This window comes from Crocuta crocuta, unplaced genomic scaffold (assembly GCF_008692635.1).
Source record: "Crocuta crocuta isolate KB4526 unplaced genomic scaffold, BGI_CrCroc_1.0 scaffold61, whole genome shotgun sequence".
NCBI classification, from domain to species: Eukaryota; Metazoa; Chordata; class Mammalia; order Carnivora; family Hyaenidae; genus Crocuta; species Crocuta crocuta.
Genome location: NW_027528369.1, coordinates 3,840,174 through 3,866,419, shown reverse-complemented (window position 1 = coordinate 3,866,419; position 26,246 = coordinate 3,840,174). Strand labels below are relative to the sequence as shown.

Genomic DNA, 26,246 nt, shown 5'->3' with positions numbered 1-26,246 from the left:
TTTTTAAGTGGGAAATTTGTCAACAAATGTTAATTTAGAAATTCACAAGCCAAGAGAAATACTATTTCATAGTATCTCCAAATATGTAGATAATTATGACATATTAATAACTAAAAGATCTACAACTCAAGTCATGGTGGAAGGAATGGCCAAATAATAAAATAAATCCAAGAAGAGGAAACCCAAATATTTGGCAAAAAAAAATATGTCCATCATTTCCCTCTTTGACTTACAATATCTTCTTGGCCACATATCAGACATTGGTGTCTGTTTCTAGACCCTTTTCTGTTTCTTTGGCCTCCTGGTCTACTCAATAAAGAGATCTCTGACACTTTATCACAATGTGTTGGTGCTCTAAGTCTGTGCTGTCCAACCCAACAGTCACTCTCACATTGGCTATTTAAATTTAAAGTGATGTGAAATGCACAGTAAACAGGCAATTCTTTGATCACACTAGCCACATTTCCAGCGCTCGTTAGTCATATGTGGCTGGTGGTTACCATTTTGAATAGCAGAAGTATAGAGTGTGTTCATGATTACAGAAAGTTCCATCACACAGTGCTGCTTAAGCTCCTGAGTAAGTCCTAATTCCATTATTGTAATCGGGCATGTCTCCTTTCAGTCTTCCTCATCTTTGAAATTGCTTTGGCTCTTTACTTATTCCAAATAAGTTGTAGGCGAAGGAATCAGGGAAATGTAAGCTGAAATAACGATGATATGCCACAATGCAGTGACTAAAATGAAAGTATTATATGTATCAAAATGGATGCCTGAACATAACAAGTGTGCTGTGTATGAGAAGAGCAGGTTGAAAAAGGATTGTGTGTGTGTGTGTATGTGTGTGTGTGTGTGTGTGTGTAGGTGTAATGCTATGACACAATTTAAGCAACTTTTAAAAACACACACGTAAAACTATTCTATTTATTGTTTATAGATCAACATAATAGCTAATATAAATTAAGCATTTATTTTTTTCCAGGCTCTGTTCCAGGGACTTTAAATATATGAACATTTGACGATTGCGCCTGGGCTTAATTCACTATCATCTTCCTCATTTGACAGAGGCGTGGAAAAGGTAAGCAACGTGCCCCAGCTTACTCGGCTCGTTGGTGCAGGGTTGAAGCTCGTAGCCAGGCTGTCTGGCTTCCAAGTCTGCGTTCATCACCACGGTGCTATCCTGGCCTCAAACCAAATGATACTCACTAGACATGCATGGGAATGTGTCCAGAGAGGGAGAAAATAGAAATGGGCTGTAGGGCTTTGCCTTTTGTATAATGTGCGTGTGTGCACGTGTGTGTGCATGTGAGGGGGATGGGGTGGGGAAGGAGGGAGAATGGAAGATCTAAAGGAAAAGCTAGGAAGCAATATTAACATCAGTCCGGTTAGCTTGGTGATACCATGACCTGTTCAAGTAAGAAGTAAAATAGGTTTGTAATTGATGAAGTAAAAAAACAATGGGTATATTGTTGGAGGAGATAAGGCATCCGGGACTTGCTGTGAGCGGAGGCGTGCTAACTGGACTTGGGCATCGTGAAGACTTCCCATTCTGCTTTACAAAGCCAGCTATGAAAGCTGCAGGTTTTGTGAGGGTGGGTGCAGACAGAAGGCCGGTGACGGGGGACACTGTGGGGCAGATTGTCGGAGCAGACAGGGTAGGGGGCAGCGGTGTTAGAACCGGGTTTCGGAAAACCCTCTGGTGCTGGATGGAGTCCCCATCCCCTCCCCCAGGGAAAGCTTCAGTAGAATCTTCATTTTCCACATCTTTGGCTGTCAGGTTCCTGTTTCCCTCCGGCATGTGCGACGAGGTGAGAATGGCGTCCGTGAGACCAGGGTGCTCAGGATGTGCAGCCCACGTGGGTGCCGTTACGTGGAGGTCACTTGCAGAAGGTGCTTCTTCTCGGCACCCAGCAGACTCTGCCAGGGCAGTTCGTGTTAGTAGGTGGCACTGTTTCCCGTAGAAGCCTCTTGTCATCTGGTGCCTTTGCTCATCTGATCGGGCCGGCGCTCAAGCCTCACGCCTGTGTCACCTTGCCCCAGTGCCAGAGCTGCCCGTTAGCCCGCCGCCCCAGCGTCCCAGGCAAGGAGGCTATTTGGCTGTGTCCTTCAGGTCGGCTCACGTGTGGGGCTTCTTGCTCAGCTGCTGCCCTGGGAGCAGGCAAGTGGGAGTGGCAAGGTGGGGCCTCCGCGGGCAGGTCTGGGACAGTCTGACCGTGTGAATGGCAGACCCCTGCCAAGCCACCAGGAAGGGAGCTGGATTCGTTTACGGGAGGATGGGGACGAGGCAGGGTGAATGAGGGAGGGAGGTCCTCACTCCCCGCTCCTCCTTTCCCCGGAGCTGCTCTGCCCAGGGGACCCACAGCCCCTGCCCACCGAGCCCCAACCACGACGTTTATGGCTTCTATTCTGCAAGCTCACCAGCAGTCAGGAACCAGAGGGTTCTTAAGAGGCAAGCATCCTGCAAGGTGCAGTCTAGCTATGGCCCTTTGATGCAAAAGGAGGTTTCCAGATCCTGAGATTGTGGCTGGCCTGCACCTGCCTCCAAGCTAACAGCGGGCTTCCTGCTGCTTTGTACAATCAGGCTAGGCTTCCACACACACCAGCACACTTACTGCCAAGCCAGAAAGCACCAGTGGAGAATGATAAAATGCTGGAGTTTTTAGGGCATTTTGCAATTGAAGGAAGGCCTGTGAGCCTTGCTAGGGAATGCACCACTGTGAAAGCTCCCACTCTATGCAGGGACAGGGCTCTGGGGCCAGGCAAGAGGTGAAGGCACCTGTCATACTTCATCCCTTCTGCCTCGGCCACCTGCTCCCAGATCTCCCTGAAGCCACATCCAAAAGGCCTGCCTCAAATTTTGGATTCATGGAAGCGGCAGGATAGGCTAATGGTAAAGAACAGTCCTGGGGTCTGACGGGGCTGCTTTGGGACCCAACTCAGTTTCAGGTCCTCGGTGGTTAAGGCTTCTGAGCTTCATTCTCTTTTTCAGAATGGAAAACGTATGTGCTTTGAAGAGTTTCTAAAATTAGAACTAAGGTATGCTCACATGGCTAGGTTCTCTCATTAAACCTGCTGGGGACCAGGACTGAGACTATTTTCCAGTTCTCAGAATATTCTGCATATTATGAAGTCAGTCGTGGGTTGTTAACGCTGGCTGGTTTTAAATGTATTTACCATTAATGAAGCTGTCACAGATTATATACATATGTATGTTTTAAAATCCTCCCCATCTCAGGAAAACGTAAACAAGTGAATGGAAGGTAAGTAGCTCCTTTATTTATTTATTTTCATTTATTAGTGTTACATTATATATTATATATAATATAAAATATGTATTTAATATAATTACATATGCATACATTATATTTATATAATACATATATCATTATGGTTTAATAAGTAAGAATGGGGCTCTGTATAAACAGGCCTGGGTCTCACTGTTTGCTGTAACACATCATAGCTTTGTGACCTTAAGGAAGTTAATCAACCCCTCTGAAACTGGTTTTCCTTATTTTGGGAGACAGTGTGCAGAATGGTTAAGGGCTTCAGCTCTGGAACTGTATTACCTAGGCCTGAATCCCAGGTCCACTACTCACTCATCTCTCTGTGCCTCAGTTTCCCCAGCTGTCAGTGGGCATAACACTGGGGCCTGCCTCATGGCGATGCTAGATGAAGATTGAATGAGCCAATAGGAAGTCGTGTAATCCAAAGAGTTTAAGTGACTGCCTGTGAGGCAGCGATTAAAATGCCCCTTGGAGGGTCATGGTGGGCACGAGGTGAGATAATGCAGGAAGCACAGGGCTCCTACCCTCGCAGGTGCGGCGCTGGGTGAGAACTCTGGTTGCTGATATTTTACTTTAGGGCAGGAGGCGGGAAGCTGGCCTGCGACTCACGGTGCTCGGGACCCACTGCGGGTGCTCCCACCCCGGGACCCTAGGATATGAATCGGGGAGACGGAGGTGGGGAACAGGGCACCAAGTTCCGGGCTCGGTCACAGACAGGGGCTGCAGAGGCTGCACACACCACCCTCCAGGAAGCCGGCCTCTGCTACACGCAGGCCAGGACCATTTTGCTGAGCTACTTCCTGCTGCCAAATGTTGTTCCACCCAGAGCTTTTTGATCTGGTGCCAGTCCTTGGGCAATGGAGGCGAGGTNGGTGGGGGGGCGTGGGGGATGGAGACCCAAAAGGGTGGGGACGGGGACGGGCTGGGCGTCGGAGCCCTCACGGCCAGAAAGGCAAAGCCGCGTCACAGGGACGGAAGGGCACCCAGCTGGGGCACTCAGAGCATCCGTGTGGCCCCTGCAGCTGCAGGGACAGCTTTGTCCACGGTGTTGCTAATGGTGCCTGTGTTCGGTCCTCATGCCCGCCTGTTCCGACCTCCCCTTGCAAAGGTGAGAAAGCGAAGGCCAGCAGAGACGAGGGAATTCTCCTGGGGTCTCGGAACGTCCACACCAAGGGCAGGCCTCTCAACCTTGGCTCTGTTGGTATTCCGGGCTGTGGGGCGCCGCCCGGTGTACTTACTGTAGGAACGGAGTAGCGTCCCCGGCCTCCACCCACTAGATGCCAAATGCCCTGCCTCCCTCATGGTGACGGCCAAACGTCTGTAGCCATTGCTGAATGTCTCCTGGGGGGCAGATGTGGCCCAGTTGAGACCCACTCGATGCCTTATGTTCTGAAGAAGGAAGGAGACAGAAAAAAATGTGCCTATGAAGCAAACGTGGCCTCAGAAGCCAGTGTCCCTGCTTCTTGGAGTCAGGGACCTCCCTCTGGCTGGGCCCAAAGGGAGACTGGTGGCAAAGACACACCTGGGAGCTGCTGCTTCCAGAAAGGCCCAATACGGTAGCACTTGCCGTCCCATCATTCTTCTCCACGGGAAATACCTGTTTTCCATCATCTGTGCCGATGTTTGAGTCTCTAAGTCCCACAGGTGTCCCTGCTAAGGGGAAGGGACCAATACCATGTCCTCCTGGGGGCTGCTTGTGTCTTCCTGACCAGGTCCCAGTGCCCAAAGTGAGTGGCGCCAGGTATGCCCGGGGTTTGAGCCTCTGGGGGGGCTCGCCCTCTGCCGAGAATGGCTAACCACGGACAGGCATGCCCAGCACACGGAGCAGACACGGGCATTGAGACGTTCCGTCTCAAAGAGCGCACACTGCTTATCTCCAAGTCAAGTTTAACTGCACCTTTCCTATTTTTATTGGCAAGTCAGACCTGACCTCAGTGGCCGGATTGGGAAGAGACCTGGTGGGCAGACGTCATGCCCTGTCACACTCTGCCAGGAAGGTCGCCCGCTGGGAGGGCTGACGTGGGACTGTCGTGCTGAATGGCAAGCCGGTTCCATCCCTTGCGAGTGGAAGGAACAAACGGAGGAGATCCGTCTCCTGGGTGTAACCCGGTGCCAGAGCAGGCAGTCACTGAGGTCCAAGTATATCCTGCCCGGGTCTATGCCAGCCACTTACGTTCACCGCGGGGTAGCATTTGCATTTCTGTTTGTATCTGTGCAGATGTCCTGTGCACTCACTTAGAAGCTGGTCCCCCTGGAGAGCCAGGAACTATCAGCTAGACGCGATGGCTCACGCGAACTTTACCATTCACTGGGGGATTTTAGTCCTTCTTGTCTTTTTATCCAGAACTTCACAAGGTCCCTGTCTCAAAAACAAGCACTTGGGGCACCTAGGTGGCTCTGTCAGTTGGTGTCCGATTTCGGTTCAAGTCATGATTTCTCGGTTCGTGAGTTTGAGCCCCGTATCTGCCTCTGTGCTGACAGTTGTGAGCCTGGAGCCTGCTTCCGATTCTGTGTCTCCCTCTCTCCTGCCCCTCCCCTGCTCACACTCTGTCTCTCTCTGTCTCAAAAATAAATAAACATTTAAAAACTTTTAAAAAATAAGCACCTGACTGTACCTGCTACCCTAGGTGAGTCAGAATCCAAAAGCATATTTGGATAAGGTAGTGATAAGGAAGAAAGGACCCAGTCCAAGAGGTGTGAGCAGAAAGTTTGGGTTGACGCCACCCAGCCCTGAGTCAGAACCCAACTCTGTCGCTGCCTGTGTGACTTTGGGCGAGTGACACGCATTTCTGTAGCTTCAGTTTCATCTGCTAAATAATTGGGATAATAATACACAGAGCGTAGGGTGGTTAGGATTTAATGAGAGAAGGCATGAGAAGTAAGTACTCATCAATTGAGCTATTATCTACCTCAAAGGATTGTTGGAGAAGTATGAAAGGGATCTAAAGTAAAGAAATGTAGTACTGCTTCATAAATGGTAATTATGATTATTGTTACCAACACCCTTTGGAATTGGTTGTTCATTTACCAGAAGCCACTCAAAAATTCTATTCTGATCGCAGAAGAATTGGGTAAATGACTTCTTTGATAAAGTAGCTTTTCACCTGGGGGACCTGGTTTGCTGGTTTGCAGGTTAAAATGACTGAAAATCAATTTGATTTGACAGCTGTGGAAAAAACAAAACGCGTGTACAAAGTGTTGAGCCGCAGAGCCCCTCAGAACTGATAGAAAGTGAGACACGGAAAAGGTGCAGTGTCTGCGACCTGGTGGCCTGCTTCCTTCAGTTCTGGGGGGCCCTGCTGGCCCCCCCAACCCCCCAGCCTACGGGATTGCAGGCTCCTCTGCCTCACTGACCCCGCGGTCTCCTCCGGGGCCCACAAGGTACACACAGGAACCCCCGGCGCGGGGACCCAACTTTGTTTCTCTGCTTCCGGAGCCTGGCCTAGGCAACCCGCCCCAGGCCTGCAGACTCAAGTTCCTTTTCTGCAGCCACGCAGCACGGTGATGACAGCTAACAAGCAGAACCCGGGGAACATGACACCCGTGCCTGCTGTCTCTGGTCCAAGGCCACCCGACAGTGCCTGGCCCCTCCCTGCATCAGTCCCACAAGACCCCTGTTTCCAGAGACTCTTCAAGTCTCTAGAATCCCTTTGGGTCTACCTGCTCAGCTCTTGAAATGACAAATCCTCTGAGGTTACAAGGCCACCTGTGTACCCTCAGGAAAGGCGTTCAGCCTCCTCAAGCCTGAGTTTCCATTTTGGTCACGTAGAGAGAAGAAATGGAGGTAGCAATGCCTGGCCTGTGTGGTTTTGCCGGAAGAACCAGGTGACATATGAAGGCCAAATGGGCTTTGCAAAGTGGGTGTGCCTGCAAATGGGAGTTTTGGAGCATTGACCATGCCCTAGATTGCTGTGCATGTCCTCCGTACAAGAGTAGGGACATTATTCGTTGGCCTCATTCTTCTTGCCGTTTTTCCATGTGTCCTGATTTTCTTCCACTTGCTGCAGGGTAGGGCTGGGATTGTCACCGGGTCAAATCCACAGGAGACTAGACGCCCTGAGTTTTGAGTGTGAGTAATCTAGTACCCAAATTGAGGAATCTGGCTACTTAGAATAGTCCCTATGGGTTTATTTTAAACTAGCTGCTAAGAACCATCCTTAATTATTATGACGTAAATGAATCCTTGTGGCTGCTTTCTCTGCCAAATAAAGCTGCCCTTATAAGTAACAGGGAGGGTCTTCTCAGACCATACCTGGTCCTGAAGACCTCTACCTTCAGTTTATTCTCTCCCTCCACCCCCGCCCCCAGCTCTGAGCTTCATATCTCATGAACTACTTTCCTAATCAGTGAGCCACATGGACTATATGCTATTATCTCAGTGTGATTTACCCTGGAAGATGCTTGCCTACTTAACTACAGAACACATGGAATTCCTATATACCACTTAGCCTTTATTTTAAAACAGATCCGAACACACCCTCCATGTGTGGTGAACAACCATTCACCTAGTTTTATCTACCCAAAGAGGTTCGTTTGACTTAATGGGATATGCAGGTGGATGGCAACTATCTGTCTTCAGCCTAGAGAAAGGACCGTACTAGACAGCCCTGGGCAGGTCGCCTAACTGTGTTCAAGAAAGTGCCGGTTACTTGCAATGCATTGATGTTCGCTTTCCTGTGTATGTCAGGCATCGTGCTATCATCTTACTTAATCAGCAAGACCACCTCCAAGGTTTAGGTACTGTTATTATCCCATTTTATAGATGAGTAAAATGAGACTAGGCGAGATTAAGCAATCTGCTCAGAACTAAGCTAATAAGTAAGAGTCAGGATTCAAAGCAAGGGCTTTAAATAAAACACTTTCCACAAAGCCTGCTAATTAACTCCCAATGCTTTCGTGTGCACAAACGGGCCTGTGTGCTGGGTGCTGGTGTTGCCCTCGTTTTATAGAGGAGGGGTGAGCCTTCGGTGTGATGAGTTGAATGGAAAGAGATGAAAGATGCCCTTGAACCTCAACGTATGGGAGGGGCCTGGGAGCAGCCATGACCCAGCCTCGTGGCAAGTGAACGCTCCGTGTGTGATTATGCATTAGATTGTTTAATTAATTCCCCTGCTCACCTGTCACAAAATCGTGAAGTGTCTTTCATCTTGAATCTCCAAAGTAGGTGTAAAAGCTATAATTACTTGTAATGATTGTTGTGTTTTTTAATAGTTACCTGCTATAATGTCCCTTTGATAGGGGAAGGTGCTGAAGCTTTGGGTCAGAGGGAGATATCCTGAACGTGGAGACCCAAGACATGAATTAGCCAAGGCCCTCCCATCCCAAATGCCCTTGAGCCTCACAGGAAGACTTAGCATGTCATAAAACAAAGAACTGCCATGGACTATACAAGTCTGTCTCCTCTTGCCCCTCAAAGGGGCTCCTATTTCTTCCTAGATAGAGGAAAGCAGTGGACTGCAGCATTCACCCACCTGTGTGCTCAGTGACAGCAGAAGGGTGTGAGGTGCTGATAAAGTCCAAACCACAGTGGTGTTACATTCTTTTATGTGATGGTCACCAGGTGCAGCTATCAGAGGAGACACAGCCAGGTTCAGGAAAACAAAGTTCTCAACAGGTGCTGGAGACAGGAGGGGGAAGCAGACGGGCCACAGGGGAAAGACGCTGGGTGGTCAGGCGGTAGAAGACAGGAGCAAAGGGAGCCTTTAGGCCACGGTCGTTATTGGGGTTTCTGAGGGAATGGCAAGGCAGGGCAGGGTAAAGGCTAGTGTTGGTGAGTTTGAGTAAGTTTGGCGGGCTTTGGGCTGCAGGGGTGCCTGGCACATGGCCCTGGGTGATTAAGGTAGAGGAATATTGCCTCCTGGTGCACACGGGCCAAATAGAGGAGGTCTGGCTCTGGAATGGTTCGTTTGTATGTCAGTAGCATGCTCCTTGTCCTTTCCTACATTATAAATTGCCTAGTCCAGGGGCGCCCGGGTGGCTCAGTCGGTTAAGCGTCTGACTTCGGCTCAGACCATGATTTCGCAGTCTGTGGGTTCAAGCCCCACGTCAGGCTCTGTGCTGACAGCTCAGAGCCTGGAGCCTGTTTCGGATTCTGTGTCTCCTCTCTCTGCCCCTTCCCCGATCATGCTCTGTCTCTCTCTGTTCCTCAAAAAATAAAAAATAAATGTTAAAAAAATTAAAATAAATAAATAAAATAAAATAAAAATTGGCTAGTCCAGAGAGGGACAGTTTCTCCCCAATTAGATATGTTTTTAAAGATGTCAAATTTATGAATGTATAGAAAGTAAAATATGCATTATATTGTATATTAAATAACATATATATACATATATATGTATATATATACAATGCAACAATAGCTTCCATAGAACACTCTGTGTGTGTGTGTGTGTGTGTGTTCGCGTGTGTGGAAGTGTACATGTACCAGGAGATGTAGAGGTTTTGAGGTTTGGGAAGAGAGTAGAGATCAACTTTCTCCTACCTCTAATAAAAAGCAAGAATTAAGAATAAGAGAACTTATCTACCTTCCTTTGGAGGAGTTCAGAAGATCCCACTGAGTTTCTTCTCCCCTTTCCACTGACTCCAGTGACTATATATTTGAGTCCAGGACAGTCTGAAATACAGAAATGGTGACAGCCTAGGTCATTGTAAAATGCACAGAAAACACCTTTGGTTAGGCTTAGAGATTCCTTCGGATTCCCCTATTTTCTTGCCCTTCTGTAGCATATGAATGAGTCTAGAATATTCCTCTAGTTCTATTTCTTCAGACGTCATAATCCTGAAATCTGTTCTATTGTAATGGCTGTTCACTACAGCTACTTGGATTCTCAGTGCACACCTGTGAGGTGAACAAGATTTACCCAAAGTCATTACTAGTAAGTGGAAGAAGCAGGATTTCAACAAGCACTTTCTTCTCAAACTACCTCCACTGTGTCAGTGAGAGAGAGGTGAAAGTCAGCTGGGCAGCCATTAGTCAGGAAGTCAGGACGTAGAAACATACCTTTGAAAAACAAATTCTGCAGAAAGAAACAGGGCAGCTGCTTTGGAACAGACTAATGAGAACCTTTTGATAATCAAAAGGTCTGCCATGCGGATAGATCGACAGCCCCTTCACTCCTTGTCAGTTCAACTACAGGGCGTGTACTCTGGAAACACTTCTCCGTGTGCCTCAGAAAACATATACGAGAATGCCATTTAGTCATATTTCTAAAAGCAAACCATGACATAAGAGCAGGTCACTGAAAATTTCCCCCTTCTCTGTTACAGAAGAATAAATGAATGGAATAGAACACTACGTAGTAGGAGGGAAAATGAATTCCATATAGCTATAGACACAAGTATCTTAGAAGCATAACATCAAGAGGAAAAATCAAGGAAAGTAAAATTCTATAGCATACAGTGACATTTTTATAAAGCTGAAAACAAGGCACGCACACGCATAGTTGAGGCATATGTGCATGAGAAGTACAGCTTTAAAGAAAAACAAGAGACTGATAAACATAAAATTCAAGGTAGCAGTGACTTGATGAGGAAAAGAGAGGGGCCTTGGGAAGGAGGATTCACTGATACCGGTTTATGGTTCTGAAGGTGTTGTTTTACAGGCATTTTGTGATCACTTCATGGCTAACATACAGATGACATATAGACTTTTTGTGTGTTTCAAAAATACATATTTCAAGAAACAAGCTTCCTACCACTAATGGCCCAAAGGCAAACTGCTTCATTCAGTGAAAATGGACAAACGTGAACTTAAAGGCAGATGCAAGCAAGGCGAGGGTCGTGGGGGAGGAAGAGGCACCCGGGGGGACAGAAAGTGGAGAAAACCATTGCAAGCAGGGACACTGTGAGAAGTGCCTGTGGTCTTGATTTTATTTCTCCTGTGTCCATAAAACACTCTCAGCTACTGATGACCTCCTCTTCCTACACCTTCTACGATATTATTTTTTTATTTTATTTTATTTTATTTATTTCTAGGAGAGAGAGAGAGAGCAGGGGAGGGTCAGAGAGAGAGGGAGTCACAAACTCTGAAACAGGGTCCAGGCTCTGAACTGGCAGTCAGCACAGAGCCTGACGCGGGGCTCGAACCCACAAACCACGAGATCATGACCTAAGCGAAAGTTGGACGCTTAACCGACTAAGCCACCCAGGCGCCCCTCTGCGATATTATTTTAAGGACTCATGCACAAGGGAGAAAACAGGAACCCCCACCCCCACCCCAGGGTGTAAGGCTCGTCCACTTACTTGCATGCTGGCTGATGCACTGATAGGAGAGAGACCTCAAGCAGAGTCAAAACTTCAGGGTCCTATTTCCACTCTGAGAGATGGAGGTCTTCATCCCTCTCAGTGATGGGGGACCTGTGGGCAAGTACACAGGAGATGGTGTGGTGGGCTGCAAAGTGCTGTGCTTGTGTGTGCGCCCAGCCCCACGATCGCGGCTTGCTCGCCCTGCCGATAGGAAGCCTCAGCTCCGTTTGCTCATCCCACTTTCCATGGCTTGTGGGTTCCGCTTTGCCATATGTAGGAATGCCATCTCAGTTTGAAGGAGGTAGAAGTAACGTTGCCTTCAGACATGATGACTGAACCTATAATGCCAAATATCGTAATAAAAAGCAAAGAGAAAATTGCCTGGATATCATATAAAGATCTGTTATTAGATATCTGAAAGCACTCACATTGGATTATAGACTTAATGTTACTTTGAGTTTGTATATGAACTAGACACTCAATAAAGAGCATCTTAATAATAATAATGGTGGTGGTGATGGTGGTGGTGGAAGCTGCAGTTCGGTAATGTCAAGAGCATGCACACTGGCAGACTCATGTATGGCACCCTGTTTATTTGCAGAGCAGTATTTTGAGGTCAGTACCATTATCCATTTACCAGTAGGGGCCTGGAGGCACATAAGGGCAGAGCAACTTGCCCGAGAACACCCAGCAGTTAGGAAGTGGCTCTGTTAGGACTTGAACCTGGGGTCTGCCTGGAGATTAAAGCCACTCATATTATATCCAGGTCCTGATATCATATTTTCCAAAGACTTAGCAGCCAGGAGAATGTCACAGCCAGACCAAGAGAAACCCTAGTTTACGAAGGGCTTCCGTGTAGTTAACACGCACGCCTGCTCGGAGCAATTAATTTCTAAGCACTTGCGAGTGGCCTGCCTTCGGCTCTAGCTGTGAAGAGGGAGGGCAAATGTCTGTATTTCAGGGAAGCCAGGAATGGAAGGGAAAAGCAAATCCACTCTGATTCTGCTTGCCAAACCACACAACTCCCTCCAAAATTCAAGAGTTGTTACCATTGGCAAAGGGCATTAAAAATCCAATGGCACTTGATTGGGGTGGGTCCTCCGGGCTACAGTCCAGCTCTGATCCCAGGTGACAGCAGTGAGGGCCATGCATCAGACGCCCCTCAGTCCAGGCCCGGGTGGGGCGCTGATTGCCCTGCACCCCCCTGGGGCCACAATACAGCTCTGAAACCTGGGGCCTTTTGTGGGATCCTCCCTACTGAGGAAGCTGGGCCTATAGGAAGCGGGACGTTTGGCCTGGGCTGGAGCTCTCAGGAGGCCAGAAGCATTGAAGGACTCCTGCCTGCTCCAGAGCTCCCACCATGGACAAGCATGCCATCTCTCCAGGGCAGGGCCTCTCAGGGTATGGAGACTCTACCCCCAGGGACACTAATCGTGCCTGGAGACATTCGGGTTGTCACACCGGGGGTGAGAGCCGCTGCTGGCGTCTGGGGGTCAGAGGCCGGGATGCTGCTAGACCTCCCCCAGTGGATAGGATAGACCCCCTCTCCCAGCAAAGAATGCCGATGGTGCCAAGGTTGAGAAGGCCTGGGCTAAGTTTGGCCTTAAGGAAACAAATGGGAGGGAGCTAAGTCCACCCTAGGAAAGGAGGTGCCGTTTATGGCAGCACGACTGTCTCCTACGGGTCCTAGAAAATCCTGTGCGTCCCTCAGTGCAAGATAGTTTGAACCAACCAGAGACATCAGAGGAAGCCACCCTCCCTCCCACATCTCTCTCAAGAAGCCTCCAGCTTTGAGGAAGCATCAGGGGTGAGGTCATCAAAGCAGGAGCGGGAGTGAGGAGAGCTCATTGTTCTCTGGCGTCGGGTGGTTAAGACAGGCAGCACTGAGTGCCAGGCGCCATCTGTAAGGGAAACATCCTGCTTCCCGAGAGTCACTTCACAACGTAAAGGGCAACGGGAGAGTTCTGTGAAGGGTTAAGTGCGTATCTTCTCTTGCTGGCCTGTCTCCCAGGCTAAGTGAAGGCTGCTTCATCTCACGTGGATACGAAGGAGACAGTGCAGATTGAAAACAGCTGTACTCTGAGCGAATGGGCCACATGGCCAGGGTGCCATGCTGCTCAGCTCTATCAGTGCCCTTTTGTTTGACTTTGGAAGAGCAGCACAAATAAATGCAGTAGGTTCTGTTTAAACAAAAGACTCTGATCAATAGAGGTTTGGATAGCTTACGACCTTCAACCATAAACAGAAATTTGAGGTAAAAATCTACAAATCCCAGATCAATTACCAGATTATTTACCCTTTTGCACTGCTAATGTTCCACTCTGCCTCGCATATTAAAAAGCCAGGGAAGAAAAGGATTTCTGTTGCAGGGAAGAGGGAGGGCTGGTGGATTTATTAGTCGTGGCAATCAAAGCGTGTGGCGTACGTTTTCCCTATAAACCCAGCTGTGGTGATTGTGCAAATCGGCTAAGACAAATTTTAGATCTGGGGGCTTTTCAGCCAATGCTACTGGTAGCTTCAATGACCTCTTCTTTCTTTTCTTGGAGGGGCTTTAACCATCTGCCACCAACCTGTTATTGCATCGTGGTTTCAGAGAGGAAAGGACAGATGTCAAAGGCTTCAGCTGTCACTAGGGTCCTTGGTGGCTGTGAGTCCCTGAGAAACCTCCCCCTGCCCCCCAAAAAAAACCNCCGGGCTCAGTTTCCCTGGGTGTAAACTGAGACTTACATGGAAAAGTCACTCTGCAGGTCTGTACCGTGGTATGTTGTTGGTCTCTGGGAGCCTCTGTTTTCTCATTTATAAAATGGAAAAACCCAATATGTTAGCCTCTGGAGCAGTGATGACGTTAACTACCACGCGGCATAAAAGAGCACAGCTCATGCCTGGCACGCGGGACATGATGCTCAGTGGACAGGAGCTGCCGTTTTTGTCACCACTCTTAGCCTCCGGCAGATGGACTGAACTTGAACATCTCCATGTTGTTTTGCGGTGAGCTCTCTGAGTCAGGGCTTTTGGCCGGGAATGATGAGTTGAGGACTATGGAAGAGGGGCCTTAGTGCCACCAGGAAGAGAGGAGAAACATTCTCCTAGGAAGTCTCCCCAAAGACAATCCCCACAAGTAGGAAAGGTGATGGGCGCCTTCAGGGGACCCCACATCCCCTCCCATCCACACATAGACATCTTCTGGCTGGAGTGTTTGTTCATCAGGACCTATAGATCCACTCCCTGCAGAGACTGGCTCGGCGACCCCCTCCCACAACAACCCTCTTTGGGATGCTGGCTTCGGCAAACAATTTCCCATGCCTTCTGCTAAACTGTTGGTCCTTCCGAGGGCTGGGGGCCTGTGCCCATCTTGTTCACCTCTGACCCCCAGCCTCTAACCCTGTGAAGGGCTCAGAATAAGTTTTAAAACTCATTTGTTGGATGAATGGCTCCAAGGGACTGCCCAGAACCTCTCCCTTCTCCCTCCATCCTGGAGCACAGGCTCTAACCTTTCTCTACCATCCAGAGCCCTTTTCACTCCCTTACTCTGACCTCCCGAGTCAATCACAGAGGAGATGCCAGGACTTATTCTATTCTGCATGTCTCGCTCCCTTCCACCTACTTCCGAGGAGCAGTAGAGAAAGCAGTCTGTGTCCCACACCGTGTTGAGAGCGTGACACACAGAGACTCATTAATTCACACAGGGACATCATATCATCCCCATTTTACAAATAGGGGAGTGAGTCGGGTCTGCTGGCTACAGAACAGTGAGTGGTTCTCCAACTTAAGGAGCATCAGAATTGCCTGGAGGTCTTGTTAAATCGCAGGTACTGGACCTCATTCCAGAATCCCTGATGCAGAAGGCAGATGTGCCGATGCTGCCGTCCATGGACAAATCTTAGAGCAATATCGTTCTAAGTACACTTCTTTGGCCAAGTTCCCAACATCCCTTCCCTCGCTCCCAGAGAGCAGGGCCCCAAATCCTCACCACCTCACAATCCTTCCCTTTCCTATATTTCTGGATATGAAACGGAAGGCATTTACATCAGCAAGTGGAAGCAAATGGAAACAATAACAAGGTACGATCGTCATTTTTCTTCTCATGTTTTGCTGCGAGAACCCACTTACCTTGCCATCCTCTGCGTTTTCTAATCCATCCTCAAGTGCTATTTAGAAACTGAATTAAAAGTGAAATTCTCATTAACCAATTCTTGGGGAAACTTTCTTTTTTTTTTTTTTCAAATTAAGGAGAAGGGGATGGGAGGGAAGTCCAGCGGGTAAAGAAAATTCTTCCGAATTAACCTTAGAGGTCTCATTATAGCAGAGTTTGGCTGTTTCTTTAAAAGAAAAGCAGTTCCTCAAGTTGTAATTATTCTACATATTATAAAATGTGGAAAGTAATGGGGTGGGAAGGGGAGGACAAGAGACTTGCATTCCTTAGTAATGAACTACATAAGCAGTAAAAGCCCAAGTTAGAGTATTTTTTTCCAAACTTTTACTCAATAAATATCCTGTCTCCAAAGTATCACAAATTCCAAATTAGCAGCGTGTGGATTCATTAAATCCATTCATTTCTCCATTCATGCATCCCACAAACATTTACTGAGGCTGCTACACTGTGCCAGGCATCTGCTGGGTGCCGGGCCGGGGGAGGGACAGGGCGGGTGTGTGCATTCTGGGATGTTGCTCTTAAGAGGGATAAGATGAGGAGCTCACAGGACAGTGAGAGACAAAGAGTCATGGAGGAGACGTGTGTGCCTTTTTGAGGGGATAGAAAGGCTGGGGAAAGGGTTTCCAAACAAAAGGGTAGCAGGTATTGTTGACAGGAGGTGGAGATTTTTCTGGTGCTTCTTCCAGATATCCTTTACTGAGCCCCAGGCATCTGTCCCCCAGCTGCGGGCCATGGTCCTTCCTTCCATGTGACGGGTCCATCTCGGGTCATGTGTCAGGCTGGGACCAATACCAGTTAGCAGGAAATGAGAAAATGCTGTGCTCATCTTTCCTTCACTAGTCAAGACGTACCTTCAGAACTGGGAATGGGGTACAGGCGCTGATTTGCCTTCAGTGACTAACAGCTTGGACTTGGGAACCAGAATGTTGGTGTTCAGACCATGCCTCTGGCCCTTACCAGCTCTCTGACTTCAGGCACCATATTGATCTCTCTGTGCCTCGGCTCCTGACACGTATGAGAGAGATAACCACAGGCTCACTTCATGGGTTGTTACGCAGATCAGATAAATTAGTAAATGCCAGGCGCTTTGACAGAACTCAGTGCCTGGGAAGCACAAATGTTTGCTCTCACCATATTGTGTTGGGTGTGAGCAAAGCCCGGGTCTAGTTAGAGAAGGCAAATAGGGAGGCAGATATTAGGTAGGCCACTAGCAGTGTCCACTGTCCTCTCTCCTCAGCCCAACCAAGCCTGTTGTCTGACTCCTCAACTGTGTTCAGCTTGGCATCCTGAGTTGAGATGTCCCGGCCAGGTGGATAGGTTTGAAAGCCATTGCATTCTTGAAATGTTTCTCGGCTTGCAGCGTACTCCCCAAATCGCAGCTCCGAGCAGCCCCTGCAGTAATGCCGTCTCTCAGCAAAGCCACGCCTGAGCCCATCATTAAGCTTCTTCTCAGTTTGGACGGAGTTCTCAGCTCCGGGAGATACTACCTCCCTAGGTAGGGCTGGGGGCCGACCCACCATCAAGACGTTGTCCTGGTCAGGCCTGATTTGCTTCCAGAACCCATGAGAAGGTGGACAGAGCTAATCACATCATGCCCCTTCCATGCCTTGAGGACTGAAGTCCTAGAACCCTGGAGCTGAAGGGACAGGAAAGGCAGCATGGCTGGCTACGGGGTGCGAGAAGTAAGAAAGACTTGCGTTAATACAAATATCAGGAGAAGGTGGAAATACCTCCTTCTCCTAGGAGAAGGGGAAACAGTTCATCAGAAACAGTTCAGTTTAGTTAAGAGTCTACACTAACCCTAAAGCTGGGGGTTATGCACTGGGACATCTGCGTGGGTTTCAGATGATCACTGAACCCCTTTCCTTATGTACATGCAGGTGGGCCTGGCCACCGGAATTTCCTGGTGAGAAGGGCATCATCTTCCCATGGATCCTTAGAAAGGTTGAGACCCACCGCACTGAATGAACTCCCAAATCACGAAATTAATCACTTCACTGCCTCACTCACTTTCCGGGGGCTTCTTACCTCCGACAGGGATTTACGTGAGCAAGATGTGTCTCTCAGATCCAGCAAGTAGTGAGTCTAAGGCCAGGACCTGGGGGTGCTCCCTGCTGAGAGGGGGCTTCCCGCTGAGGGATGCTCCCACCCCTCCCTGTCTGAGCCGTCAACAGAGAGTCCGAGTCCGATGGCTGAGCTTTAACATGGTTGCACATTTTGCACGAAGATAAAATTAATTAATGAGAAGCCCGGACTGTGCGGCCACACAGAGCCGCGCTCCACACCCAGAAAGGCTCGGATTTCCACCCTCAAGTCACCTGAGGCGGCTGCTCCGGTGTCACCTGCGCTTCCAGCAGCTCTTCACGGTCCACAACCACAGAAGCAGAGACAGTGCAGTCCACAGGCCTCATTTAGGAAATTTGATAGCAACCTGACACAGTAACTTCGCTTAATTTAAGAGGTTTTTTTTTTTTAAATGGGGCTTGCATTGTGCATTCCTTTTTCTCATTTTCCTAATAATCCCTTTTTGTTGTATTTTATAAAAGTATTAGCCTTAAGGGAAAAAGAAAAAAAACAAAAAACAACTCTTCTCATAGAGTCCTAGGAAACCTGTCCCAAACTCCCAAGACACCCGGTGGGTGGGCCCATGAACCCGATGCAGAAATTCAAATGCGGAATTTCCTTATGGCCTCCTGTAACCTGGAATTGTGTGAATGTTTCACCTAAGTCGATAATAGATCCCCTTTTGTTTTAATATAAACATGACTTTGCTGTTTTGTTTCTTTTACCCCAAGTTAAGTCGTCAAGCTTTAGCTCCGAGAAGGTGCACAGTGAGTTTTAGTTTGTCTTTGAACAAAACACACGCGATATGTGTGTGAGTCTGGGCACCCTCTGAAAAACCGTCACACACCCCGAGGATAGAAGCTTCTGTCATCTGGAGAAGCAGCTTCGCGGCAGATAGTCAACAGCATTTAGGTCTCAATTTGAGATTTAAAAGCAGTTGAGTGGAAGAGGGGCTTTCGTTTTTTGTTTTGCTTTTCAGAAAGCAAATGTAAGCTCAGTAGTTTCATGTAAGTGTGTCTTTCCCTGCAGTCGTAGTATATAAGAGCAAACTCTTAGATAGTGTTTACTGTGTGCTAAGGAATGTTCTTGGTGCTTCTTCTACATCAGCTCATCTAGTCCTTAGAGCAGCCCTCGAGATAGGTGCTATTAAGAGCATCTCTGACAGATGCAATGCTGACGCACAGGGATGCTAAGTCACTTGCTCAAGGTCACACAGCTGGTAGGTAGTAGAGCTCACATTTCCACTGAGGCAGCCCGGGGCCAGGGATGTGCTCTGAGCATATCCACTGCACGGTGCCTCCCCAGAGCCCTCCAAATGGGACGATCTTAGAGGCTGTGTCAACTCAGTAGAGTAGCCCTGCATGAAGACCATTAGTACACTGAACTCAGGACCAGAGAATTACATGGAAGCCAGAGTTGTACACTGGTCTGCATTATACGGTGCCCGGATGAAACGGATTGGGTGATGAAACCAGTAAACAGACTAACTTCCAGTGCCCATTCTGCTGTGCCTTCTGCTACCCAGGTGATGCCTCGTGTCAGGTCCACCCGCAGAAGAATCGGGCTGTCCAGTCCAAGGTGCCCTGGCTAGAGCAATTTGCTGGAAAGATCTGGGGCAATTTTATAGCCACAAGGATACCCCATCAATTCCGCTCACTGTTTTGGACATGCCTGATTTTGTTGTAGCGGTGAAGATTCAGCCCTTGCGAATTATCCACACACCAACCCACATCAGCATTCGATTTGGTGTTTCAAGCATCCCATTTGGTTTTGAAATTAGTTGAAGAGGATGCTATTTAGGGGCCATGTGAAAAAATATATAATCGGTCCTGCGCTTATGAAAAAAAAATTGCTGTGTTCTGATTAACTGCACGTGACGCTGAGATATATATCCCTGCGAAAATGACCTCCATTTGCGGTCTGCTTTTGATTTGCAGGCTGTGGAATTAGATTCCACCTCATTGGTTTTATGTTTCTCCCACCGTTTGTCCATTCATTCACCAAACATTTATTGAGCACCAACTATAGCCAGACCCAGTGGTAGGTGCTTGGGGGGAGGAAAAAGAAGGAGAATATCCAGGGGTGACTAAGTCCTGATTTCTGTCCCTGAGTTTAGTTTTGTCAGTGAGGCAGACAAGTAAACACTAATAGTGCAGGAACATCCAAAACCCAAGCTAGCATCATTCTGAAATTAATTTATTTCCTTTTTCCCCCAAAACTGATTTATTTTCTGATAGCTTGGTTCCTTTCATTATTACGAATACTAGGTTGTATTGCCTAAGAGCCTGTTACTGAACTATTAGTGACTGTTCATCTACAACTAGGGTTGAAACAACCCAACTGGGTGTCTGTAAGGCTATTTTCTTCGGGATGACAAATTTGCATACTGATCCATTCTAGTTGAAACAAAGTCAACTTGATCCATTCTAGTTAAGACGAAGGACAGAAAGCATGTCCCAAATGTACCTACATCTATCCCATTACACAGCCTCTGTCTGCCCCAGGCTTCACGCAGCACTTTCATACCCATAGCTAAATTACCTTGTGACATTCACCTCTGAAGATAGGCATTACCATCTAGAGAGAGTTAGGTGCCCAAGGCCACCCAGCAAGTTAATGGTAGAATGGGGGTCTCTAATCCATGCCTCCTCATCCCCCAAACTGTTCATTTATTGAACATCTGTTGTACATTCAACTTTGGATTCACTTTATGATCAGACAGCATAATTCTGGCCTCCCAATGGGGGCCATTTGGGTCACCTGGCCAGTCATTTTATGACTATAGGTGAGTGGCAGTTCTGTATCCAGTAGCATTCATGATGAACCCATTTAGGACAGTGGCACCTTCTAGAAACAGTTCTTTCTAGTCCACTCTATTCATTTTTCTAGCCTCAAAACCTTGATGCTTTCCCTTATTGTTTGAAGGAAATATCTCTCTGGAATTATCTTCACAATGACCATTAAAAAGGGGGGAGGGTTGGGGGAGGGTTGTTTTTTTGGTTTTCTTGGTTTGACTCAAGTGGGAAACTCAACTCAGCTTTTTGAAAGTCAGAGTGGCCTTTGTGTTTGGAAATTAACTTTTTACAGCACCCGGGGGGTAGTTATTACTCACTGGATACTTTTAGGAATTTAAATGTGATCGATTAATTGATGGTAAAAATTATATTATGTAAATGCAAATCCAGAATTGAGTTTGGTGTTCGCAGAGGCCTGAAAACATTTTAAAAGGCCAGGGTAGGCCTGAGGAAATTGAAGTTTTAGTCATTGCTATTAAAAAAGAAAAAAAAAGGCATGAAAGAAAGAAAAAGTGAGTTTGCAAGAAACTCAGTAATGAAGGCCAGAATTTTCTTTTTCTTTCCTTTTGGACAATGTTATCACAATCTGTTATCACAACCTAACTGTACCATAGAAACTCCAATGTAAGGAATCAGGCGAGCTTTTGTTTGACCCTTTTTGTTAGAAATTCTGCCCTGGGAGTCTTATCAAGCTTATAAAGCTCATAAACACTGGAACCCCAAACAACTTAGGAAGATAGAAAGACAGAAACTGAAAGAGAAGAAGGGGGAAAAAAAAGAATGTTAATAAAATGAAATTGAAGAGGGTAACACAATCGAATCTGGAGCCATTAATTTTTATAGCTGATGCAGCTACTAATATTTTATGAGGTTTGGAAATACGAGTACAAAAAACACCCTCATATCTGCCCTTGTTCTCTTTCTGTTGTTGTTTTAATACAAAGATAAGCCCATCATATTTTGTACCTTGAATACAGCCTTATTACAGCTAAACACCCAATAGTAGAAAAGATTGTGTTCCTTGGAGTTTTTCCAAATCAGTGTCCCTTTGTTTCTGCTTAGTTTGGTTTTTCCACCTTTTCCAACAGAAATCCATGGACCACTTCCTGTATCATTTCTCTCCCTTGTGTTTTTCTTTCTTTTCTTCTACTTCTTCTCCCTTTTTCTTTTCCCCCCACCTCTCAGAGCTTATTTCCAGTTAAATTGCAGCAGGGTGTGTGTTCACTAGCTTTCCAAGCTGTACTGCCTGCAATGTCTCCATTTAAATGTAGATTTTGACTTTACACTGGGGAGGGAGGTGAGAGGCTTTCTGCTGCAGAATTAACATCAAGGTGAAAATATGAGCTTGAGATAGATGCCTTGTTTCCCTAAGCAGAGCTGTGTGAGCCCAGGTCGAATATTTGGAGCCATTTATTTACAAGTCGCCTTGTACCCCATGGGGGAAAACATTGCCTAATTTGGAGCTAGATTCTTATGGAGGCCATACCACCAAACTTTAGGTCAAGGAATTCAAAATGCTAAAGGGTAACATAGAGACTAGTATGCATGCTGACCTGATGCGGTGGGGGCTCTTCCCATGACTCTTTGGAATTAATGATAAATGTGATTAAAGGGCACGTTCAAAACCTATCCATGTCTGTTTTCATTGTTCAGGAGCTATGTCTATGATGAAGAAGTGGAATAAAGATATATGTGCTGTAAATAAAGCTTTATCATGTAGAGAACCTAATGCACTTTGAATCCTACCCCCCACCCCCACTTCACGTACACTTGATTGGTTGGTTTCTTTCAGTTCAACTGTGGTAGAGCTCTAGGAAGTGCACTTTAAAGGAAGTTGGGGGCACCTGGGTGGCTCAGTCCAATTTCAGCTCAGGTCATGATCTCGCGGTTCGTGAGTTCGAGCCCCACACTGGGCTCACTGCTGTCAGAACAGAGGCGGCTTTGGATCCTCAGTCCCCCTCTCTCTCTGCCCCTCCCTTGCTTGGACTCTCTCTCTCTCTCAAAAATGAATAAACATTTACTTAAAAAAATAAAGGAAGTTAATGAAGTTCATGATTGGCCCTCTCTCCCTCTGCCCCCATTTTATTGATAGACCCTTAAAGGGGCAAAATTAAGTACCTATCCTCTCATCTAGGTAACTTCTATAAGTTTTTCCTCAGCTACTCATGAGACAGTTTTACTCCCAACTGACACTGACCTGGAGACTTCTGCATCTTTCAAGTGATTCAGTGAAGAAAGTACGTAACTTTGTCAAGAGCTCTTCAAATATCTTATCCCAGGGAGCTCATAAAGATACTTGTTCTTATAAAATTATGTATCTTGATCTGGCTTATCAAAAACAGCATACTCTACCTTTCCTGATGCCCCAAATAGAACCCAGATCACACCATGGGAAAATGGTCTTCAGCTTTAACCATATATGATATTTAATCTACCACCATATGCAAGCTGGGTGATTTTGTTTAAGTCACTCTCTGTGCCCCAGTTCGCCCCTCTGTAAGTTGAGAATAATAATAGCATTTGTACCCTGAGTTAATGTGGAGGATTAGTTCATTATTGGCAAGGAAAGACCTCAGAATGGTATGTGGCACAAATAAGTGCTCGGTAAATGTTCAGAATTCACACCCACCCTCCCACACACCCCACACACGCATATACACATGTGTGCTCCTACACACACACACACACACTCACATCAATATAGAATTCTTTTCTGGAGACTTGAGGAGCCAGAGAGAAGAGAGAGAAAGGAGTAGCTGTAGACTAAAGTCAAGTATCATCTGCTTTCCTGGAGATCTTGATATAGAAAAAAAAAAAAAGTACTTCCAGTGAGAAGAAAACAGTAAGGGAATTGATGTCAAAACCAGCAAACCCTGACAGACACAGGAGAGGAAGAAGACAAAGGCAGGTACTTTAGCGAAGACCCCCAGATGTTCAACTTAGCTCAAAGGCCCAGGGTCTCTCGGAGCTAAAAATAAATGAAGATTCCCTACCCACTTTGACAGTCAGACCCAGAAAATCATCATTTGCACCTCATCTGGTCTAAATATTCAGTTTACAAATGGATGTTGTTTGGCCTCGTGTGTTATAGATGCTTTATGTTTATTTAAGAACTCAGTTTCAAGGAATGTTTTCCAGACGTGTGGTTCACCGCAATAGACAGCTGTTGATATTCTGATCCCATGAGCATTATAATATGTTTAAAAATTGCGACACTTTTAAAACCAGATGTTCTACATAAACTGCACACGGGGGAGAAAAGGAGGGGGAGAGAGAGAAGGAAAGGAAGGAAAGAAAGAAAAGGAAGGAAGAAAGGGAGGAAGGAAGGATGGGAAGGAGAGTGTCACTTGGCATGACAATGGAACTCTTAGAATGCACAGAAAATTCATGACAGATTGAAGCGAACCCCATAAAGCTTGATCTGGGTTCTCTTCTGCAGGAAAGATGAAAGGAAAAATCATTTTACCAGAAAGAAAAGTTCTGTCCCCAGTAGAGACAAGCAAGAATGCTGTAGCTAAAGCCTGAAGGTCAACCCTGGCACTCTTGTGGTTCAAGGTTTTTTTTTACCACAGCTATTTTCTGGGATACACTGAGCATGCGTGTACTTAACTGGTTTCCAACTCTTCTGAGGTTCTGTGTGTATTGATCAGTTTTATAAGCAACCTCCAACTTCCCTCCTAAGAGTTCCTTTGGGTGGAAGTAGGCCTTGTATGATGTGTTGTAGGTTTGCGTGTGGGCGACACAGTCTCACGGCTACAGGTGGAGTTCTGGGGTCAGGCTGCCTGGGGTTTCATCCCACTGGGCACACACGGGCAAGATACCTTATCTAAGGCTCCACTGTGCCCTCCATAAAACAGAGACCGTAGTGGCATCCACCTTAAGGGAGCTAGAGCATTTAGCACATTGCTCCGTACATGATAAATACTCGAGACATTTTAGGTAATTTATATGTAAGGCTTTTTTTTTTTCCAGTTCAAACTACTTAGGACTAACTTGCTTTGAGAGAACGTTTGACAACTATACATCATACCCTGGTATAATTGGATAATTTAGGGTGTCCTCAACTCAGTCTTGAAAATCACTAGTCCACACAATTGGAAATGATCAGTTTGGGGAGAAATGGAGTGGTAGCGTGGTGTAATGGAAAGGTGGCATAATCAGACACTTTGGGCCCCAGCTGGATGCTTGGCAGTACCCGCCCCCAACCCCACCGGTGTGAAATTAAAAGAAGCAAATAAATTTAGGTGAAGTGTCTTGCATACAGTAGGCACTCAGTCAGTGTTTATTTATTTTATTCTGTTACTTATATAGTTCCTAACATCATGTTTTTATGTGTTTATCAAATGACCTCTTCCCAAGAGCAGAATTTATTAAACTCTATTCTTCATACACTGTCTCTGCTAAATACTAACCAACCAACAAAACAAATGAAACAAAAATCATAAACAAAAATGTCAGAGCAAAGTACAACAAAATGTTTAGTGACTACCCATCGGCCTTTATATAAAGTCCGTGACTTGACCCTGTTAACCAATCCAGTCCCATCTCTCACCATTTCACCCCATCCCAGCCCCTCATCCAGCCACCCTGAAGTGAGTCACTTCTCCTTCGCTCTGGCCTTTGTGCTTCATGCCACATTTCTGCCCCATGTCATCTTTGGTCTTCATGTCTCAGCTCAGGCCACTTCTAGAAAGCCTTCTTCAAAGGATGCCCCACTCCTTTGCTCTTTTAATACTTAATGTCCCCCATCCCAGCGCAGAGTTCCTTGTATCATCCTTTCCTTATTCAATCGTTTCCCTTATTTGACTATAAGAGTTTTCAAGGTGGAAGTGGTGTCTTATTCTCCATGTTACTTTACCAACCAGTACCATGCGTCCCTGGAGAACTGGATGCATGAATAAATTGCTGCATGGATGAGTGGGTGGATAAACGGATGGATGGGTGGTGGATGGATGAGTAGGTGTGTGGATAGGTAGATGGATGGGTGGATGTAATGGATGGATGAACCATCTGGGACTGGAATTTCTGACCTCAGCTACCTAGAACAGTTTTGCCAGGTCAGTTGTGAGATCCGGCTGCTGAATGTGACCCATAAGATCAGCAGTGGCAATGGACTAATTACGAATCCAGACCTTTACTAGTTGGTAATGACTTCACCTCTGGTGAGTTCTATGTACTCTTCAACGTGGCCTTCTCAGCTCTGCAGATCTGCTCTGCCTACTTCTCCAGCCCATTTCTCACCACCAGCTATTTTTTTATCTGTGCTTCAGACTCACCACCATTACCTGTGCTCCTCTGCATCTTGAAAGTCTCCTTGCCTGCAGTGTCTTGGCCATATTATTCTCCCATGTCCTCCTACCTGATGCATCCTTTTGGGATGTGCTTCACTGTATCTTTTTTAAGTGAGCTTTTCATAATGTGCTCTCTCTTCACCCCTAAGTGTCCAGGGAGGTAAGGCCCCTCTGGGATGTGTGCTTATAGTCCCTTCTCTTGCCCAACATAGCACTTACTACAATTCTAATCATGTAGGAACTGATGTGATCATTGGTTTAACATCTGTCTCTGCAACGACATTATAAGCTTGAGGGACCAAGTAGAGACACTGCTATAACCCCAGGGCCTTGCTGGGGCCTGACAGAGAGTATGTACTTAAGAAATAATGCTTGTCATTGAAATTAATATGTGGGGAGCAGGGTTCCATGAGTCCCA

The 26,246-nt window shown here is 46.7% G+C and overlaps 1 long non-coding RNA gene across 1 annotated transcript in view; it reads left to right on the top strand.

The window, feature by feature from the left end:
• Positions 1–1,022: 1,022 nt before the first annotated feature.
• LOC144223459 (uncharacterized) overlaps positions 1,023–26,246 on the top strand; it is a 171,941-nt gene continuing 146,717 nt past the window's right edge. Inside the window, exon 1 of the long non-coding RNA XR_013332693.1 lies at positions 1,023–1,075. This is a non-coding gene — a long non-coding RNA (uncharacterized LOC144223459). The remainder of the gene's footprint in view (positions 1,076–26,246) is intronic.